Below are 6,000 nucleotides of genomic sequence, written 5' to 3' on the forward strand. Positions count from 1 at the left end.
CAGCTTCGGCTATCTCCTTTTGCTTCTGGATGGTAACATGGCACATCCTGGTGGTATGGCCCTTGTTTTCACCACAGAACAAGCAAAATATTCTCCTTGGTTGATCTCCAAACCTTCCGCCGAAGCCCCTGGCGCCTCTGCCTCTTGGAGTTGGCGGCCGGAACGAGCTTTGCTGTTGCCCCGAAGCCTGTGAGGAGCACTGTGGCCTTTGCTGTTGACTTCCCTTATCATCATTTTGAGTAGAGTTGTGAATTGACCTAACATGCCTCGGATAAAATCTTCCTCCGAAGCCCCTGGTCATTTCAGAAAACCTGAAAGCCTCCTCCCTTCTTTGACGAAAATCGTTGTCGGCACGAATGTACTCGTCCATCTTCTGGAGCAGCTTCTCCAAAGTTTGAGGAGGCTTCCTAGCAAAGTATTGAGCTGAAGGTCCTGGCCGAAGTCCCTTGATCATGACCTCAATGACAATTTCGTTGGGCACTGTTGGTGCCTGTGCCCTCAATCGCAAGAACCTTCGGACATACGCCTGGAGGTATTCTTCGTGATCCTGGGTGCACTGGAATAGAGTTTGAGCAGTGACCGGCTTCGTCTGAAACCCTTGGAAGCTAGTTAGCAACATGTCCTTCAGCTTTTGCCATGAAGTGATCGTTCCTGATCGAAGGGAGGAATACCAGGTTTGAGCAACACTCCTGACAGCCATAACAAAAGATTTTGCCATGACTGCAGTATTGCCACCATACGAAGATACTGTTGCTTCGTAACTCATCAAAAACTGCTTCGGGTCTGAATGGCCGTCGAATATGGGAAGCTGAGGCGGCTTGTAGGACGGAGGCCAAGGTGTAGCCTGCAGCTCAGTGGACAGAGGAGAAGCATCATCAAAAGCAAAATTTCCATGATGGAAATTGTCATACCAGTCATCTTCGTTGAGAAAACCCTCCTGATGAAGGTCTTTGTGCTGAGGCCTTCGGTTCTGCTCATTCTGAGTAAGATGACGAACTTCTTCAGAGGCTTCGTCTATCTGCCTTTGAGATGCTACAAATCTTTTGGGTGATGAAGTCAATTATGAGAAATGGAATGCAAAGACTAAAAACATTCTTTTTAGGGGCCTTTGCAAGGATGTTTTCAATAGAGTAAGAAATCATAACAATGCTCATGCTTTGTGGTTGGATAATTGTGCTCTACATGAATGAACAAAGAGAGTGTGAGGAGAGATATCATATTGCTATGAGAAAGTTAAATTCTTTTGAAATGCTTGTCAATGAAAATACAAATGATATGTACTCACAACTGAATATTCTTGTAGAGGAAGTGAATGATTTGGGACTCACTCAAATCTCACAACCGGGTGGATGTTGTGAGGAAGATTCTTAGTGTTTTGCCAATTGAGAAGTATGGCCCCATTGTCAGGTTGCTTCATCAAATAGATCTTTCCACCGCTACACCAACACAAATATTGGGAAAGATCAATACACATGAAATGTACATGCACATCAATGACAAAGATGAGTCTTCTTCCAAGAAGAAGGATTTGGCACTTAAAGCTAATCAAGAGAAGAAGGGCAATACCAAAGTTCTAGTTGAAGAAGAGTCTTCAAGTGATGATGACCTTGATGCCAATATTGCCTTGATGGTGAAAAAGACAACAAAGATGTTGAAGAAACTAAACCAAGAAGGCATCAAATTTGATTCAAGAAAGAAGTTTTTCTCAAGTAGCAAAAGGAAGCTCATCAATGCACAAAGCCTAAGAAAAACAAATTTAAGGACAAGAAAATGATAAAATTGAAGATGAGAAGGAAAAACAAGTTTTTCAAGAAAAAGGATGGCAAACACAAGAGGTTCCACAAAAGAAAGTGTCGATACCGTGAAACTGGGGTACCCTCTCCTACTGTATTAAAACGCAGTACCCACATGGTTATCTCTAATTGTGTGCTAAGGAACTGAGAAGCTTGACCCAAGTCACGACTCGCCCAAGGCCAACCCCGAGCAAGGGACCCATGTCGCGACTTGCCCAAGGCCAACCCTAAACGGGAGATGCAGTCGTGACTCACCCGATGTAACACCTCAAATCCATCAATTAAAACAATACATTAATAGTCATTTAAAACTTAATAGAGAATAAAGCAAAAAAATTAAATCAAGTGCTTGATCTCATTTATCTTTAGAAAATGATTTTTGTTTGCTCATAATTGATTGATGATTTTTTTCATAAAATCCCTTTTATGTGAAACCCAATTAATTAATATAGAAACTTTGGTCCAAAAATAAATATTTTAATTATAAACATTGTTGGTATAATTATTATGATTTTTTGAAATATTAAAAATATATATATATATTTATATATTTATTGGATATAAAAAGGAAAAAAGGAAAAAACGAAACCCTAATCGGCGAGGCCGAATTCGACCCATTACGGCCCAACCGTCTCCCCTCATATTCCCTCCCCTCCTCTCACTTCCACATGGGGCCCACCCGGCCCCTTCCTCCTCCAGCCGCCGCGCGGCTCGGCCCCCAGCACCGCCTCGCCTCCCCACGGACCGGAAACGGCCGCCCCTCCCCCCTCCTCTCCCCCTTCAGTCCCTCTCCATTGACGGAGAAACCGGCGCCATTAATGGCGTCCACCGGCTCCCCCTCTCCCCCTAGCACCCTTCCTCCTCTCCCTCTCCCTATAAAATCCGACCCCAATCACATGGAACCGGCCCCTTGCCGCCGGCTCTCCCTCACCCGCGCCCTCTCCTCTCTCCCTCGCTTACCATCGTCACCAGAGCTCGCCGTAACCGCGCCCTGTCCCCAGTCGCTCCCCTGCTCGACCTCAAACCCCCTCTGTTCTTCGATTTCATCACTACACATGGACCCGTGTGCAAGGTTGAAGACAACACAATTTTTTTATTGATTTTTCAAAATCATGTTTTATTTAGTTCATGATTTCTGTAACTATTTGTTTTAATTTGTGTATACTGTGATTTGGAGAGCATGTGTATGTTAAACGATTTATTTTAAGTGTATGTTATGGATTAATGTATTATTATCTGTCATATTGGGTATGTTAATTTGTTTACAATTACTTTAGAAATTATGTTTAGAAAGAAGAATGATAGGATTTGGTAGACCACGTATTAGTGACGAAAATACTAGATGAGTAAGTTTACAGTTAATCTTGTTGATAACGAATTTAGAGTTTAGTCAAGATGTATGTACTCATAGGTTCATATACTTAATTTAGATCTACTAAATAAATAATATAGTCTCTATTAACACTAAGATAATATAAGTAGTACCTGTGTCCATGATAATTCAAATAGTATAGTTCAACCAGTGGTTTAGTTTAATTTCCGTAATATTAAAATTATTTGACCTCTGGTTAACATGATATCATTTTCTTTTAGAAAACTAAAAGTAGACACATGTTTATGGTAGAAATAATTAATTAATAATTGATCTATTTCTATAGAGTTGGTTGAATCAGTATATCTAAACTATGTTATATAAAGTACTTTCATAGTCGAATTTCCATATATCTTTCACTAGTGACAACCCAAAGTAAATTCAATATTTTATGTTAGTCAAATTTCCAAGAATTTCATTACATTTTGCTTCAATAGAATCTAAACACTCGTCACAAGGATCCCAAAATTTATCATCGAACTTATACTTGTAGCAAAGTCTGACTAGTCGAGGCTCTGCATCCGAAGCATCTTTTTCAGACATCTTCGACATTTCCCACTCAGCTGTTAGGGGCCACTTCTTAAATGCAAAATACACTTGAACAAGATCCCTTGTTCCAATATACATGCAAACAACATTGAAAGAACCTATGGTAGCTTGAGCTTCGAAGTTAATATATCAAGTTGGTTTTTTATCCCCAAAGCATGTATGACTAGGTGCCTGAATGATCTCTTCTATATTAGTACACTCTTTCAAATCGTTCTTCATATAGAACACTATTTTGCCCATTCATTCTGCCATTTGCATTGTTGGGGATTTGTTCTCAAATGCTATGAGTTAAGAACAAGGCAACACAAATATTAATGGTTAAAGACCTTCGTCTCTCGAAGCATTATCTTCCTTGGGATATAATGATCTTCAGACGAAGGTTATGAAGGACATACCTTCATCATTTCAGTATGTAATAATGAAAGCAGAAACATATGAAACATAGAAAAAACATGAATAATCACATTAAATCATCAAATTATTTGTGCTCTCATTATATAATCATGAACAAGCAGTAATGATATTAATTACATTTGTACCTTTGGCTTGACAGAAGGTGAGAATCCAAGAGCGTCGTGTCAGTGATTACAAGTCAGCGTGAACAGTACGGTGTTACTGTTCATCAATTTATAGGCACAAGACACAGCCTGGGTAAAATTACATCTATGTCCTTGACACTTACTACTGACTAAGGAGTAATCAGTCGAGGACTTGGCAGTATATTCCCTTTTAGGTCGGTTTCATTCTCCATCACCGCCCTTGCGCTAAGCCGAAGCTTCTTCATCCGTAGCTTCAGAATTGATTCAACCTTTTCGCAGATCACGCCAATCATGCCGTGCACACCTTCATCTCAAAGCCGAAGGTTCCTGTGACAGTATATTATACTTGGAAAGCATGTTAGTCGTGTTTTTGAGGACCTTCGGAAGACGAAGGCCCCCAACAGTAGCCCCTTATAGTATTAATTTGTTCTTGTAACAACAAATTCAGACTACGACATAAACGAAGGCCTTAAGTCGAAGGTCCAAAAAAACACCTTCCCTTCGCTAGAATAGCGAAAGTCAATGACAAATGGGGCCCGTCAAGTTGCAATGCACTAGGCGTATAAATAGAAGCCCACGACAGCAACATTTGTTACGCCATTTCTGTTCCTCGCGTTATTTTCTCAAATTTTTAATTCTCTTGCCATCATTCTTGCTTGATTTTCAATCCTTGTGATATACTGTAGTTATGGATTTATTGCTCGTCCCAATGCAAGCTACCCAGTTCCAATATTCCGGAAAAGATGGCCTGGGGCCTGGATGGAAGAATGGTTTTATGTCAAGAATGATCTGATTGAGAGAGAGGACATTAAGGAGATTATCCAACGTCCCATCTGGTCTCGCTTCGGCCTTCGAAGGCCGAGGGTAACAATTGAAAATGATGTCGAAGTGTGTTAAAAGGCTTTCAGCAATGTCTGTGCTTTCATCGGCACAAGAGACATAATCCAAGAGCACATAGCCTACAGAGTATGGCCACTTGTTGATAGTTGGGAGATGCCGAAGGAGACTGCTGCTGGGTCAAGTGAAGGTGGATTAGTTTGATTGAAATATACGTTCAGATTCAGAGAAAAGTTCAACGAACCGAATGACGACTGGTTGAAATGCATTGAAGCTACTAGAGACGAGTTGTTTGGGGCATATACCAGGGAATATACCAGGGCCGAAGATGATGCTTTGTCCTCAGCCTTTGGGGGTCGGAGCAAGAAAAGATTAAACATAGTTTTCGATGCGATTGGTTTTATGTATCCTGATTATTGCTATCCCCAGCAAAAGCAGGAAAAAAAGAGGAAAACTGTCGCTTCGGCCATTTCTGCTGTGCCGAAGGGCAAGAAAATCAAAGTTTTGACCCACAGGCCCAGATATATTGAAACGGCCACAATGCCGAAATTTGGTGAGGAGACATCTTTCGCTGCTGAGGCGGAAAAGGTTGCTCCCGCTGCTAAGGAATCGACTGTGGTGCCGAAGGTGCCTATAGTCAAGCCAGTCGAAGCCGAAAATGAGACAACCAGAAAGCCAGAATTAGAAAAGGCAACAGATTTGCCAGAAATTCTAAGCCAACCAATAGAAGCGGAGCTGCCGAAGGTTGGAAAAGCTCCCACCACCACTCCCAAGAGGAGAAGAATGGCTAGCGTGCTAGACGCTGTTGTGGAAACGACAAGAGCGCTGACTCCTGCTCCTATGAAGAAGGTTGCCGAAGCTTCTACAGCACATACAGAAACCGAAGCTGGGCCCTCAGTGCCTGCTGAGA

This window comes from Zea mays, chromosome 10, assembly GCF_902167145.1.
Source record: "Zea mays cultivar B73 chromosome 10, Zm-B73-REFERENCE-NAM-5.0, whole genome shotgun sequence".
NCBI classification, from domain to species: Eukaryota; Viridiplantae; Streptophyta; class Magnoliopsida; order Poales; family Poaceae; genus Zea; species Zea mays.